The sequence below is a fragment of the Myotis yumanensis genome, unplaced genomic scaffold (assembly GCF_028538775.1).
Source record: "Myotis yumanensis isolate MYYU_CA2020_CCGP unplaced genomic scaffold, mMyoYum1.0.hap1 SCAF_8, whole genome shotgun sequence".
NCBI classification, from domain to species: Eukaryota; Metazoa; Chordata; class Mammalia; order Chiroptera; family Vespertilionidae; genus Myotis; species Myotis yumanensis.
Genome location: NW_027223759.1, coordinates 49,650,431 through 49,666,647, shown reverse-complemented (window position 1 = coordinate 49,666,647; position 16,217 = coordinate 49,650,431). Strand labels below are relative to the sequence as shown.

The 16,217-nt window shown below is 41.5% G+C and overlaps 1 protein-coding gene and 1 long non-coding RNA gene across 5 annotated transcripts in view; one reads left to right on the top strand and one right to left on the bottom strand.

Annotated features, from left to right (window-relative positions):
* The window catches only part of LOC139015265 (sodium channel protein type 1 subunit alpha), a 133,678-nt gene extending 117,862 nt beyond the window's left edge, over positions 1 to 15,816 (bottom strand). For all 3 annotated transcript variants that reach the window (XM_070422819.1, XM_070422820.1, XM_070422821.1), the window contains exons 1-2: positions 15,676 to 15,816; positions 11,456 to 11,555 (exon numbers count right to left, since the gene is read on the bottom strand). The gene's annotated coding sequence lies outside the window, so the exon portion shown is untranslated. The remainder of the gene's footprint in view (positions 1 to 11,455; positions 11,556 to 15,675) is intronic.
* An 86-nt stretch (positions 15,817 to 15,902) lies between these two features.
* Positions 15,903 to 16,217, top strand: part of LOC139015269 (uncharacterized) — a 99,084-nt gene continuing 98,769 nt past the window's right edge. For both annotated transcript variants that reach the window (XR_011472428.1, XR_011472427.1), the window contains exon 1: positions 15,903 to 16,200. This is a non-coding gene — a long non-coding RNA (uncharacterized lncRNA). The remainder of the gene's footprint in view (positions 16,201 to 16,217) is intronic.

Below are 16,217 nucleotides of genomic sequence, written 5' to 3'. Positions count from 1 at the left end.
AAAGTGGGAGGGAGGCTGTGGGATCATGATGGACATCAGGGCATTCAGCCTCCCCATGCCGCCCCTGCCATTCCATCCATAGCAATGAGAGCCATCATTTCATTATAAATCCATAGGCAAACTTTTCTAAGGATGCAATGTCTCCTTGTTGGAAGATTCATAGCAATTTCCTTTTCCATTGGTGTCGGAGAAGAAAATATGGTCATCCTAAATCAAATAAATCAGTTTTATGGACAAGACACAGTAAGATACAAACCTGATTTCTCAAAGAGGAATTAAATATAAGAATATAAAACATCCAATGAGGTCAGCATTGCAGTACTGGTTCAAAATGGGCATTAAATTATCAAACTACTTTTTATAAGTTTATAAGTATTATTCATCTTCGATTTTACAACCAAGCAACATATTTTAAAAAATCACATTATAATTTCTCAGTATGTACATATATCAGGTCATTGTGTTATACACCTAAAACTTAATCCAATGTTATGTTAATTATATCTCCACTTAAAAAATCACTTTAGTATTCTGTATGAATTTTCCGTTTTAAATTCTTTCTTATTTGGGAGCTTGGATTATTTATCTATTTTTCCTTCAGCTCAGGTGTAAGAGTCCACTATCAGTATCTACTGAGGATGCCATCGATGGCATTTTTCATAACAACAAACTCTCTGCCTTTCCCGAAATTAGTCGGGAGTATCACGCCTTCGACAGTTTGCTTTCTTCATTTCCTCTGCTTAGCGACCTTCTCTTTTCTGGCTATATCCCCTCTACCCTTTGTCTGTGTACCTCTCCACCACCTGCCTCCACCCCCAATCTCTTTGAGAGCAAGAACAATGTCTTATGTATTTTATTTCTCAGACATGCCAGTGTCTGTGGTTGAATTAAGGTATTTTCTGAACTGATGACATCTGCTGACTCGATAAATCAAAATTCCAGAATAAAATCCAACAAAACTTTATATGTAGGATAATATAACCCTTTTAAACCTTATAACACACAATGTCAACTGACCAAAAAAATGTTTACTACTGCTTTAGAGAGATGATAACCACTGAGGAACTGTGGAGTTCCAAAGTTCGCAGAGACCCTCCAGACAAGGATTCTTATTTTGGATCTGAGGAATGGTGTCAAGAGCAGCGATGTGACTTGTCCAAGGTCACACAGCTAGTTTTATGCCACAAAAGCCCATTCAATTTTTTTCCACATGAAGGAAATTAATATTGAGTAGGTGCATCAGCATATAAGGAGCAAAATGGAAGTGAGTGGAATATTTCTAGAAATGCCACAATTGATTTTCACTCATGTTTGGACAGAGAGATGGATGCGATGGAGGATCTGATTACAGTTACTGTTTAAGAAGGTGATGGACTAACCAACATTAGTTTTAGCAAAGGTTAAAAAAAATGACCATCCTTCAGTCTAGCTCCATGTACTGATCTTAAATATTAATTAACCACACAGGGTTCAAGCTCAAGGGTATGAGCACCAACTACTCAGAATGTAACCCTGACAGATTTCAGGAATGCAGGCCCCAAGACAGTCCGAGGAAATATCTAGGAAGCAAATGGTCATAAAGTTCTCAAATTTCTTTGAAAAGGCAAAATGTAATCTAAAAATTTATTTTCTGTTTCTTTAGATTCAGAAACCATATTTATATGGCAGTTATCTTTCATATATGGAAATAAAATTTGTCTCACATGGTTGAGTTTTATCCTTTTCTTTAAATATATAAAAGCTCCATAAAACTCTTGAGACAAGATCAAATATATCATAATATATAAAGCATTGTGTCCAGAGGAACTGCCACAGAAGGATAAAGAGAGGAAAGAAAGATAAATGCCAATTGTTAAAAATGCATGAACAATCATACAAAACTGAGTTACTGTGCTGGGTTCTATTCTGTGCTTACATGCGATTTTCCCCATCCTCTTAAGTCAATTAAATATTATGCTTGGGTTTTTGCATGATCTAATTAATGTAGCAATTTCCCCACTTTGCAAAGAAGAGTCAGTTAAAGCTAGTGTTGGGTTGATCACTGATTAGAACCTAAATGCCAGTTTGCTATTTTAATATATCTTTAAATCAACTACATCACTTTGTCTACATATTGAGGAGGTCTAATTAGATCTTTTTAATGAAGAGGACTGTCTTTATAATGAAGTAAATAACTGATATTTATGAAGACAGCTCTTTACAGAATAAAAGTGAACTTTGCTATAATTTAGCATAAGCAAACATGTAGTTCCTGTTCCCTTAGAGCAGGGACGGGGAACGTCAGGACCACGAAATCGTTTGGTCTGGCCCTGCCAAGGCATTAGGAGTGTGTTAATTAAATGTTTGACCAAATATAGCAGGCTATTTTTTAAGTTGATAATTTTGTATGGCCCTTGAATAATGTCAAAATATCCAAATGGCCCTTGGCAGAAAAAAGGTTGCCCACTCCTGCCTTAAAGGATTCTTTCCAGCATCTTTTTCTTTTCACAGAAAGCCATTGACTTCACCAAGAGCACAGCAAAGCTCTCCGTAATGGGTGCACATGTCATTAGAATTAGGTGCTGCCGTGTTTCTCCCAGAGAGCAACACCGCTTACACATCCTTAAGCAGTTTCAATCTTCAGAAATCTATTCACAAATTTACACAAATCACACATGATTATATGTCTTCTTCTCTCTCCCCTTGGGAAAAGCAAGAATTCCACTGCAGGCCAAATAATGGACAGAGGTCATTCAGGGCCCCCTTCTGGGCTTCCAATTCTTTAGAACAGATTAACAAATAAATGGGGAGAAGTCCTCCAGGAGAGCCAGGTGATAATTACATTTAGCCCAGTCCTGCCAGAATGCCTTGGAAACTTTGTGGCCCATGAACTGAGTTGCTGCTTCTGGGATTGTCCCTATTCATATTGGATAGTAGAGCACTAGAATGTCTTCTTACGCACAACTGGGATCACTGGGGGTTTGAGGGTAGGAGAGGTGCTGGGCAGCCGCACTCCCAGGCCTGTGGGAAGTCTCCTATATCTATCTGGTGATCTGCAGTCAGATGAAAACAAACAGATTCCTCTACTCATCAGGGGATGTTGACATGCCAAAACCACTTTGCCTTAATATTTTCCATGGCACTTGATACATGAGGAAGCTCAGAGACTGGTATATTTGTTTCCATGCCCCACTTGGTCCCTTTGAAAGTCTTTACATTCTGGTTGTTACCATGTCGTTAAAGTAACCTGTATTCCTTCCTGTTCCCTGTGGGGAAGAGCAGGCTGGGTGACAGGAGAGGGCTCCTTCTGCGTCTGCACCTCTTTAATTCACACACATGCGGTGTGACCATTTATATTTCTGCTCCCCTTACTCTTTCTGCGAGTAAGCAAATACACAATGGGGAAACTCACATGACTTCAGCAATGGTGAAACGCAGAAATTACTTAATTATTTCCCCTTCTTCACGTGGTTGTTGCTTCTAAGCTGTGTTAATGTCCTAACTCCCGTTTTCTGCTTTCCTGTTCCTCTCCCCTCTGCTTCCCAAGACAGCAGTACCTTTACTCACGTTCTCATCTGCCCAGTCTCCTCTCTAGGGACTCACAACAGAGCTACCTTCCATGAAACATCAAATGCTTTAAAATTGCACTCGGCTTCAGTCAGGAAATAGATGATACACATTTAACCAAAAGGGGTCAAATGAAGTGAAAATAATTTAACAGAGAAACCATTTACAAACTAGGTGAAGATGGTTGATGAAGCATCCGGGGACCAGCCATGAAAAGAGCCAAGGCCACCCCTTGGTCTTAACAGGTGAGAGGAGGGAGCAATGGCACCAGGTTCCAGTGGCACTGGAGCTTTGGCAGGCCCGGCAGGAGGTGACCCGTAGGAGAATGCAGCCTCTTCCTTAGCTAGAAGGCGGGGTGTGATGGGAGGACCCTCCAGTTTTCTACCAGTGCCTGCCTTGGGCAAAACTCTAAAGAAGCAAGAAGACACGAGGCTCCTCGAGTATGTCTATCTACGGAAAGTGCCCTCTGGGGGCTAAGGGTCTTTCCATCCCCTGCTCCCACTTCTACCTGGCATTTCACTCCCACCACTCCCCTCCCTGGACATGCACTCAGCAGCTTCTGCTGGGGTGGCCCCTCTTCCATGGCCACACTCGCAAGGGGCTCTGAACTCTGTTCCTCCCATGTGCATATTTGTCCTCCCAAGTTTGCATGACGCTTGGTACCTCCTCATCTTGTTTTAGTGCCCTTAAACCTTCTCTGTGTGTAGTCCCTTCATTCACACTGTCCTTCTTAAGACTTCTATTCCTTTAAAACCACAGGGAGGATAACTTGCAAGTTCTACCAGTGAAGGGCTGGTGAGAAGTGGGGAGAGGAACTGTGCCCCATTTTATCTCTAAAACACTCCTTTTTGGCTTTAAAAAGCAAACACATGAATGTAAAGTATTTTGCAGAGATAAACAACATCTTTGTGAGATTAAAACCTTAACTCAACACAGTGCCTACTATACAGTAGGTACTCAGAAATAAATATATTGATATATCAACATCACTATTTTCAAATAATTTCTAATGATGATTTAAGAGAAATAATAACTGATAAATGTGGAAACCTCGCAGCAATCTCATGAAATGGATTCTGAAATCATTATCACCCTTTGATAGATAAGGAAACTGAGACTCAGAATGATTTAGTCACTTGGCCAAGGTCACACAGTAAGGAGATGATTAAGTGTGGTTTTGAAACCGAGAATCTGTCTCCAGAGAACCCGATCTTACCACAAATTCCCACTGTCTTGTTTTATACAAACGTCTGCAACATCGCATTATGAAACTCATTGTGGTAAGTCTCTGGGATCCAAGTATAAAGGCAATCAAGTGGGAGATGACAGAGCTGCTCCCCAGTGCCTGGATTATATCGCATTACACTCACTCAGGATGCAATGGAGGAAAGGCATTTCTCCACGTGGCCAAACCAAGATAGCTGGTAGGTGTGCAGGACATCTACAGCCTGATTTCTGCCAGACATGTTGGGGGTGCTGTGGTCTGTGGCGGGCTGGGAGGGTGGCTGATGGCAGTTCTTCCTTTTCATTTGTTTTGGATTCTTCTATCTTCCACAGAATGTAACTATGTCAACACCAAGTCAACAAATAAACTCCACAGGAGGAGTGGAGGGGAGAAGCTTGCCTGGGTCTGGCACTGCTTTAGTTTCCAGAGTCCACATTTGTTACAAATGGGGAGGCTCTACAAGCAGAACTGCTGATCATGAACATTTCACAACAAGGCTGCTCTGGCAAGGCTTCATGTTGCAGGCATCATCCTCAATGAGCTGCTTTTTCTCAGCTCATTTTCAGAACACAAAAAGTAAAGTGCTTTCTGGCTCGGCTTGATATTTGTGAAGACGAAAGACACACAAAAACACCAGACTTTCTAAATTTAAAGACTTGCTTCTCAAAGTATGGCCGTGGACTCCCAGCCTGGGCATCTCTTGGGAATGCAGAATCTTGGGTTCCACTCTTTCCTGCTAAAGCAGGATTTGCATTTTCACAAGATCACAAGGTGATACCTGTGCACATTAAAGTCTGAAAAGTACTAATGTTGGCAATGACCGTCATAGCTGCCTCAGATCCTTAAGACTACCCACGTCTCTGCACCCAGAATGTGTAAATCAGCCACTGTCCTCACCATTCCCTAACACTTCCCTCCACCTTTGGAAGGTGTGCTTGGAAGTCTGAGTCAGGCACTTCCCTTCTTCCACTGAGAAAACTCCTAACCTACCCTTCACGTAACATTTGAATATCAATTGTCCTTTATGGATCTTAACTTTTCAGTTTTTCTCTTCCCCAGGCCCATTCTGCAAAGGCAGTCACTGTTAACAACTTTGTTGCAACTTTTCTGAAATTTCTTATAGCTATCCAACCATCTGAAATATATGTTTTGTTTTGTTTTCCAGAATTGACAAAGTACTTGTTTAATGCACATAATTTATCTTGAATCTCTTAATTGCTATTACTTAGTACTTTACTTTCAAAAAATTAAATTTATTTCATCAGTCCTCAAATGATAAACACTTTTTTAAGGGGTTTTTTAGTTTGTTTTTGCTTTTTGTGTTGTTTGCTATTTCAAACAATGCTGGTATAAAACATCACTTTATAAGCTCTTTCCCCACTTGTACAAGTTTTTCTGTAGGCTTCATTCTCAGGAAATGGCTCTGCTGAGTGGAAGGGTAAGTGTCTTTAACTTTGGTAGATTTATTAAACTTTCCTCCAAAATTTTGACACCATTTTGTACTCCAGCAGCAATAGCATTAAGATACCTGTTTCCTATACCTTTGCCATGTGGATCCTGAGAAAGAAGATACTTAATAAGAAGGGCTCCTGGTGGCTAACTGGGCTCAAATTTAAATAATAATAATAATTGTAATAGTAATAGTAGCCAGAGCCTAGCATCCGTTTCTACACAGGGGCTTCTCACACGAACTGCACTCCAGAGAGAAGCATGCACTGAACTGTGTGCCTCTGCACTGGACTGTCTCCTTGTGCTGTATTTCTGCCATCTGAGCCAGCCCTTATAAAGGAGTCCCTGGAATCCTATTTCAGCCAATAGTACTGAGGCTGACCCCATCCAATTGGAGCAGTGTAGCTATACCCCCATCAACCTACCAGAGTGACTCCACTCTGTCCAATCAGGACAGAGCCTTTTGGGCCAATCAAACTGCAAGGATTTGGAGTCCTCATTTACATGAGGATGAACCAATCAGGGACCAGGAGTGGAGACTTCTGTCTCTATCAGCCAGCTTCCCTCTGGTTCTGAGAATATACTTCCCTTTCCACCAAAGACTGAAGACTGCATCTCCCTGGCTGAGCTGAAACATTGAAGCTGTCTCCCCAGTGCAAAGCAGTGTGGGGCAAAGCAGACCAAGAGGAGCAGAACAGAGCTGTCTAGCCAGAGAGGGGCCTGACCTCAGCACTGCCTCAGAGCCCTGCTGTGTTATCATTGAACTGCTTTATAATGAATGAAGTTTTCTTCTTCACTGCACTCCAAATTGGGGATTCCTATTGGTGTTGACAACCATCCATAGGTTGACAGCTATCAGTAAGAATCATCAAATTTTTTTTCTTTGTTAACTGGGAAATAAAAAGTTCTGACTTTACCTAGGAGTTTCCCATAGGAGTTTACTAAGATGTGTGGAGGAGAGAGGGAAAGTGCATTCTAAGAAGAGGAATCCTGTTTACAGACAGATGTGAGGTTGGATCTGTGGAAGTGGCTACAGTTTGGATAGGTGGGCAGTTGGCCAGATCACACAGGGCCTGGCACACCTGCTACAAAAAGGTGGGACTGTGTTCACAAGGAAATCAGGAGACTATGGTGGTGAGAAGCTAAAACCAAGTATTTTGTTTTTTTTCTTTCCATCAGTTTAAGGGAGCCATCTATTCTTGTCAGGGCACTGACTAATACTAGCAGTATCCTTATAATTGGTTTGTTTGTTCCTAAAACCCTGCTTAGACAAGGTGGCTGTGCATGTCAGAGGGGTGGTTTATGTCAGGGGGAAATGTTTAGTAAACCTATAGACCAAAACATTTCTTTCTGATATCCGACTGTGCTAATACAAAAATTTCTATAATGGATTCACTAGAAACTGTACAATTGAAACAAACACTCTCTTACTATTACTGCCACTTTCCCTTCCCCCAATATTAGGTGGTAACAGTATCTTTTAGGAAATTTCATAGGGAAGATTGACACCTGTTCTATTTTTCTTGTATCCCTAAATAAGACAATCCTAACAGAATATTGACAAGTCTTTTAGGTATCCTATTTCACTGCTTCACTCTTCTGGACATAAAAATAAGTATAATGCCACTTTGTCAGAGAACTATAATGTCATTTAAAAAAGAAGCAATGATTTTTCACAAATGAGCATATTTATTAAATAAATTCTAGATCATATGTAACCAATGATGCACTGTAGGATAATGATAAAATGTCAATATCAAGAGTCATTATAATTAATTATCAATGCATAAACTAAATGGGCCTATTAAATAGGATCACCTTGGATTTGGTTGTTGTTTGTATGATCATATTCCAGAGTTAAACTTATTTAAACAGACTATTAAGATTAGAAAAAAAATCTAAGGAATTATTTAATTCAGGCTCTGTGTCAAAAAAATTCACATTAGCTTGGTAGAAATTTGTTTGGTTTTATCTTTAGGTCCAAATTATTTTGTTGTTTTTTTTCAAAATAAATAAAATCTGTAATTAAAATTTTCTTTTTTTCAGTAACACTTGTTTGTCCTAATAACTGTAGCATCTTTTGAGTCCCAAATCCTGATTTTGATATCAATGTCCTAGTTGCTCAGAAAAGACTAGGAGGACTCCCTATGACAGCCTGATATGTTTGGGAGTATGTGATGCCAAATATTACTATAAACTGTTATTTTCTTAATACTTTTAATATTGTGAAAAGCACTGTAGTAAACTACTTAGATACATTATCTCTTTTAAATTCTGACAGGGAGATAGTCTGGTTCTTGCTTGGCAGCTGAAGAAACAGATTTTCAGAGAGGTTAAATAAATTGTCTGTGGTCACGGAGCTAACCAGTGGAAAGGAAGGGAACTGTTTGACAACAAACTCACATCCCTAACTCTACAGGGATGGGATGTAGGTTGACAACTTCCACTCTGAACGGAAGACTCTACTACTGAGTTGAGTGACAGCTTCAGACAAATGGAATTCGCATATACAATCAGTTAATTTGGATTTCACTCATTGAATATGTGTTTTATTTAGCTTCTATTATTAATAAAATTTTCTGAGTTAATATTCTAAGATGGATTAACAGATCTTTCAAGTTCTCAGGTATTTACTTTAAGATCAAACTAAGTTGCTAGTGGCAGTGTGATCTGGTTTAGGAAAACTAGTACTTTAAAGGAAGAATTTATACTTGATGTTGAAAATAATTTTTCAGGATGTAAATCTGAGAAAGTCTCTATATCAAACCCAAACAATTTTTTTCTCAAGTTAAATAAAAGTGGCATGAATGATTGAGAGTCATATATATGGCAGCCATAAATGAATCCATTTATTTATTTTAGAATTTGATCCTTTTAGATCTCATTTGTAAGTTGGTATTTAAATGACTTAGTGAATAATGTTATGTAAAGTCCAAAATATAATGGAACTAGATAGCAATGACAATTATGCAATATTCATTCAGTAAACATTTACTGAGACTCAGTATCTGCCCAACATTGTGCCATGCACTGTGGTGTAGCAGTGAAAAAAGAAGGTCTGTTGCTATGGCTCTATTGTCTCATGAGGACTGAGCAGGCGGCTGGGTCAGTGCAGCAACTCTGCTAAAAGTCAAGTTTATGTTAAATTAAATTTAATCTCATCCTTTAGGAGGGGGAATTTTCCCATTCTCGTGGTTATTTTTGAGACATTAAGTGATATAATACATGTGATTACTAGTATAACAAGTGATATGTTGAAGTCATTCCATATACATTAATAACATGTAGAAAGAACAATCTACACTAATAAAAGAGAAACATGGTAATTGGCGTACGACCGCTACCCTTCTGATTGGCTAATCAGCGTATCCTTATGCAAATTAACTGTCAGCCAAGATGGCGGCCGGCAGCCATGCACTGAAGCAAGCAGGGAGGCTTCCTTGCTCCAGGGACTGCAGACTGCAACATTCCCCGCCTGACTTGCAGGCCTCTGAGCTGGCAGTTTGAAACATTCTAACAAATATAGCCGGCTGGGATCTCAGAGCTGAAGTTATACATTGTTTCGATTATAGAACGGCAAACAAACCAGCAGTGGAAGCCTCAGAGCTAGAGCCAGAGCTAAAGCTGGCCCAGAAGAAAAAGAAAAAGAAAAAAAGGAGTGGTTGGGAGCTTCCCGCCAGCCTGAAAGCAGTCAAAACCGCCAGCCTGAAAGCAGCCCTTAGCCCCTCACCCAGACTGACCAGGCACCCCAGTGGGGACCCCCACCCTGAAGGGTGTGTGACCAGATGCAAACAGCCATCATCTCCTCATCCAGGCTGGCCAGGCACCCCAGTGGGGACCCCCACCCTGAAGGGTGTGTGACCAGATGCAAACAGCCCTCAGCCCCTCATCCAGGCTGGCCAGGCGCCCCAGTGGGGACCCCCACCCTGATCCAGGACACCCTTCAGGGAAAACCAGCCGGCCCCCAGGCCTCTATCCTATATAGTAAAAGGGTAATATGCCTCCCAGCACCGGGATCAGCGGAGCAGTGAGGCCTCCTGGCACCAGATCAGCGTGACAGGGGGCAGCGCCCAAACCCCCTGATCGCCCTGCGGCTCTGTGTGTGACAGGGGGTGGAGCCCCAACCTCTTGATCGGCCCTGCTCTGTATGTGACAGGGTGCGGCGCCCAAACCCCCCCCCCCCCTCCCCTCCACGGGCCCTGCTCTGTGTGTGACAGGGTAGAGCCATAACCTCCCCATCGGCCCTGCCCTGAGTGTGACAGTGGTGGCGCCCAAACCCCCTGATCCGCCCTGCTCTGTGTGTGACAGGGGGCGGTGCCCCAACTCCCCTATTGGCCCTACTCTGTGCGTGACAGGGAGGAGCTCCCCAACCCCCTGATGGGCCCTGCTCTGTGAGTGACAGGGGGGAGTTCCCCAACCCCCTGATGGGCCCTGCTCTGTGCGTGATGGGGGGGGGGGGCGAGGGGGGGGCAGTGCCCCAACCCCCTGATTGGCCCTGCTCTGTGCGTGACAGGGGGCAGCGCCCCAACCTCCTGATTGGCCCTGCTCTGTGGCACCACAACCTCCCCATCGACCCTGCCTTAAGTGTGACAGGGGGCAGTTCCCCAACCCCCCAATCAGCCCTACCCTGAGCCTGACTGAGGGTGGCATCACAACCTCCCAATCCACCCTGCTCTGTGCATGACGGGGCGGCGCCCCAACTCCCCAATCAGCCCTGCTCTGAGCCCGACCAGGGGCTGCACTTAGGGATTGGGCCTGCCCTCTGCCACCCAAGAGCAGGCCTAAGCCAGCAGGTCGTTATCTCCCGAGGGGTCCCAGACTTCGAGAGGGCACAGGCCGGGCTGAGGGACCCCCCCTTCCCCCCCGAGTGCACAAATTTTTGTGCACCGGGCCTCTAGTCTATAATAATAAAAGCGTAATATGGTAATTAGATCGGACGACCTTCCGGATGAAGCCACGGTGGCGGGGGCCAAGGCAGAGGCCCCCAGCCACCGCGCCCAGGCAGAGGCAGCGGCGGCAGTGGCGGGGGCCAAGCCCCTTGTACGAATTTCGTGCATCGGGCCTCTAGTTAAGTATATTATACAAATAAATGTAGGATAAGTCAGGGGAAATGTATTAATTTTAGCAACTAAAGCAAAGACTTGGTAACACATATCAGCCCTTACGTATCTGATTGATTTTGAAGCATGACAATTCTTAAATAGGTATTTATCAAAAAACAGAAAGTGTACTCACCAAAGTGTTCAAACTGCATACACTAGTGAGTCTTGCCTTGTAGAAGAGTGAAAAGAGAAGTAGATTTGGCATCTGGAGATCTTAAGGGTTTTTTCCTTATCTGTAAAATGATAACAGTAATGGGACCTTTCATATGAGGATGTTGTTTGTCTCAGAATGAATCTTGTATAAATTATTTAGAAATACAGATATAATCATTACATATAAGCTATTTGATTAATTAATATATATATATATCTGGTACATTTTTATATGTACATTATAGATTAAGTCCCTAATTCACAGATATCTTGGAAAAACACTTATTTTGAATTTGCAGCACAGTGAATTAAAAAGAATTTCTAACTTATGAAGTGTGTGTATGCATGTGTTCATGTGGACATATCTATTCTTATCATACATATCAGCTTTAGAAAAAGTCAGGATTAAGTTGTTGAATTGTTTGAGGTAACAATTCATGGGATGATATAATTTAAAATTCTATGACTAGCATGAAATATGTGATTTTAAGGGCCAGGAGCTATCATTCAGTATGACTTCTAAACACATGAAAATAAACTTAATATCAGTCTCAGTCATATGACTTTATGATGATATAATAAGACCCCAATTGCCTTCTGTGAAAAGGAAATGGCCCTAAACCAAAGGCCCTTGATCTTCTGAACTCTGATGGATTTGGGAAGTTACATCTAGCTATAACAGCTGTGAAAAGCTGGACTACTGTGTATCCTAGAGAAGAAGAATTTGTAGCTCTCAGAACATCTTGCAGGGAGGGGCAAAGTGATGGGAAAGGGAATGGGGAGAAAACACAAATCCTTAGTGAAATCCATTAAAACCCAAAGATGATTGGTATAGATAATTACATACTTTTCTGGTGGAAACTAGTGTCAGTTGGAATCTGGGTCACTTTTTTTACATGCAACCAGGACTCCAGGACACAGAAGATAATGTAAGACTAAGTCCCTGTGAAGTTGCAGATGACATTTGGACTTCCCGACTGTGAAATTGGTAGGTATTTGAGCAAATTATACCATCAGGGGGCAGAGGCCCCAGCTTATACCTGTGTTATACCAGTAAGACATATACTTACTTATTTGTAATTTTAAACCTGTCTGCTTCTAAAAGGAGAAATAAGCCCTAACTGGTTTGGCTCAGTGGATAGAGCGTCGGCCTGTGGACTGAAGGGCCCCATGTTCGATTCCGATCAAGGGCATGTACCTTGGTTGCGGGCACATCCCCAGTAGGGGGTGTGCAGGAGGCAACTGATCAATGTTGCTCTCCAATCGATGTTTCTAACTTTCTATCCCTCTCCCTTCCTCTCTGTAAAAAAATCAATAAAACATATTTTTAAAAAAATAAAGGGAGAAATAATACAGTTGTATTATTTAGTATAACATAACTTTACATAGTAGAGTTAACCTAGGCCAGTGGTTCTCGAACATGGGGCGGGGGGAGGAAAGATGTGAGGGGATGGGAAGGACAAATTTTCCCTCAGGAAACATGTGTTAATGTCTGGAAATATTTTTAATTGTCACAACCAGGGGTTGCTATTGTCATCTTGTGAGTAGGGGCCAGGGATGCTCCTCATTATATGACGTGCAGAACAGACTCCACAGGAAAGAATATCTGACCCAAAATGTCAATGGTGCCAAGTTGTGAAACCCTGGCTTAGGTCAACCTTTCTTTATATAAATGAGAAATTGAACATCACAGAGGGTCAGTGACACATGCCCCGTCACACAGTGAGCAAATAGAAGAGATAGATCCTTTAGTGTTTTTCCCATCACACTATGTAACTTCTAAAAGCTAAAAAATGGAACTGTCGGAAATAAAGCTTCTTATGGACAAATTTAGGCTTAAGATGTACTAAATACAAAATTGCATAAAACTTTAAAACACAGAACTGCTTACATTAGGAAATCTGGGCAACCAGAAAAATAGAGAATTTTATCATGTAATGTACATTTGATTGCATGTAGTAAAACCTATTTTTCATGATATTTAACCAAAGCACTGCCCAGCTAGTGGTTCTTACACTTCAGCATGCTTCACAGTAACTTGGGGGGCTGGTTAAAAATCAAATACCTCTACCCCAACCCCAGAGGTTCTGACTCAGTAAGTTTTGCGTGAGGCATGAGAATCTGCATTCTTAAAAAGTTCCCAGATGATGTTGATGCTTCTAGTTGGGAGGTGACATGTTGAGGACCACTGACTGGCCTAGGACAGGTACTCCATAAACGTTAGCCTAATATTGTAGGTTCTAAAAATATAATATCACTTTATGATGTAATCTCATGTTAGCAAAGATTAATCAATAAAGCTAATTCCCTTAGAGAAACTACAGATAGCAGAAGCAAAACTAACTTTATACCTCCGTTAACTCAAATCCTTTACTTTAAAAATGAAGACATTAAGAGAACTTTTAAGGCTTCATTGCCTAAAAAGAAGAATCCCATTTAGACAATGGGCAAATAAAAAGTATCAAATGAAAATCATTTATAGACCAGTTGAGTACTGATAGTGTTTCCTTGAAGATAAGTAAACTCAAAGATTGTGAGTACAACTAAGTATGAATGCATCATTTTTAATATTACAGTTATGAGGAATATTCTGTATGCCAAGCTGAATAAAACCTGGTCTGGTGAGGTGCTTATGCCAAGCTAAGTCTATGGGGAAAATGCCTATTGACATCAGTAATATAAAATCCGTCCCTGAGGAACTATAACTGTCTCTTCAAATTATTTGGGGAAAAATGTACATGCTTAATCAATTAAATATAGCATAAAATGTTAAGCAGTATATTCCCATCATAAGTAATCAATGTGCTACTGTTGGGAAGGACAATTTTTCCCTCAGGAGACATGTGTTAATGTCTGGAAATATTTTTAATTGTCACAACCAGGGGTTGCTATTGTCACCTTGTGAGTAGAGGCCAGGGATGTTGCTCATTATATGATGTGCAGGACAGACTCCACAGGGAAGAATATCTGACCCTCTATCATGATTAATAGACTGAAAAGTAGCCCATAAGAAATTTATTTTAGTAACACCCATTTTCATTTCTTTAAGTTAGTAAAATGAATGCAAGAAATTCCAGAGACTTAAAACTACCTGTTTACCTAGTGAAGGTGCTCTAATTACCTGCCTTGTGACAGTGCCCCCATTGAGAGACACCCAGTGACTGAATATTCAACTTCCCACTTAGCTCTTCAATCATGAAGACAATTTACACAGCCTGCACTTTACTACCTCATGGCATCCTGTTCAAGGGACTGAACTTCACTGGCCAAGGGCGCACAGGAAGCCAAACCCTCTCAAATGCGCTGCGTTTGTCTTCCGTTGTTTAAATATCCAGCTACGTTCTAAATTTGGTGCCATCTGCTGTACCATCATCTCTGGTTAAATCTTATTAAAATTCCTTGCCCATATCACACTGCTGCTGCAATCTCACCCTGCTACTTCTCCAGGCTTTTCTGCAGCATTCACTAAGAGCCTGCAATTCTAATGAATTCCCACACCAGGACACGGTGTGAGAGTCTAAAACAGAATCAACGCTATACGTTTCTACTTTGATTCAAAGAGTGAGTAACTAACTGTTCATGTCAAACCTGAGATCATACCTCCAAGTCCCCTAAACACAGCACAGTTTGAATCAAGGCAGTTAACCCAACATCATTCAGTGCTAGGATTGAATGGCGCTCTTACTGCAGTATTCACCTTGGTACTAAGTAAGCAGGATTTATTATTTGTGGAAGTCACAAAACTGCCAGGTTCTGCAGCCTCCATTATCATGTTATCACAACAGAAAGCACATACAGGAAAACATCTAGCTCATTTACAAGGGAAGCAAATTTGCAATCAGACAAGAGCAATGCAGTAGCCAAGAACTGCAGTAAATCTCTTCAAACTAATAGCTACATCTAATCATCTCTTCTACAGCACCTCCGAGCAAATGAATTGCATTCAGAGTTTAAACAGTCAAATCAACATTCATTCCCTGATGGTTAGAGATGATGCTTGATAAACAAACCCTAATTTATGATTCATTTACTCCTTAAACACTTAAAGCTAGGATTGCTAACACATTTACTGTGCTTATTCAAGCATGCTAACAGATCTGGAATCTCTTAGTAATTTCTCCCTGCACCTCTCAGCATGGCTGACAGGCATCTGCCAAGACTATAGCAATATAAACCACTGAATCATGCAAAAATATTTACCCCCAAAAGATGTAGTACAAGCTCAGCTTCCTCCAGCTTCCATAGCCCCTGAAGTGTTAATCAGAAGGTAACAGTTCCATGAGTTTTCACAGGCCAGCAGTGTGTCTCCTACACTTGACCTAGACAGCCTTACATAAGAAGCATCGGGACTGGGGAGCTCGCTGAATGTCATCACCAGCAAGAGTTAGAAGTGTTGGCAGCAGCAGGCAGGCAGGCAGGCTGGGAGTTTGCGTGAAAATCATGAAGTCTTTCTTGTCTTTCTCTTTTGAAATGTTTTCTAAGGACAGTTAAGAATGGCTCAGAAACTGGTCTCATTCTTTTTGTGGGAAGAATGACCAGAAGCATAAAAGCTAAATCTTCCAGCGAGTGCAAGACACCTCTTTCAGTGTTTGCAGCAAACCTAGCAGAATGAATAGCTGTCTGCAAAGTACTGTGCCATGACACCTAAGATGAAGGGAATGGTATCGCAAAGTAATGACTCAAAGGCTGCCACCGAGAGCTTTTGTCTGCCTTTAACTCATTGTGGTGAGTAAGGGGAATAT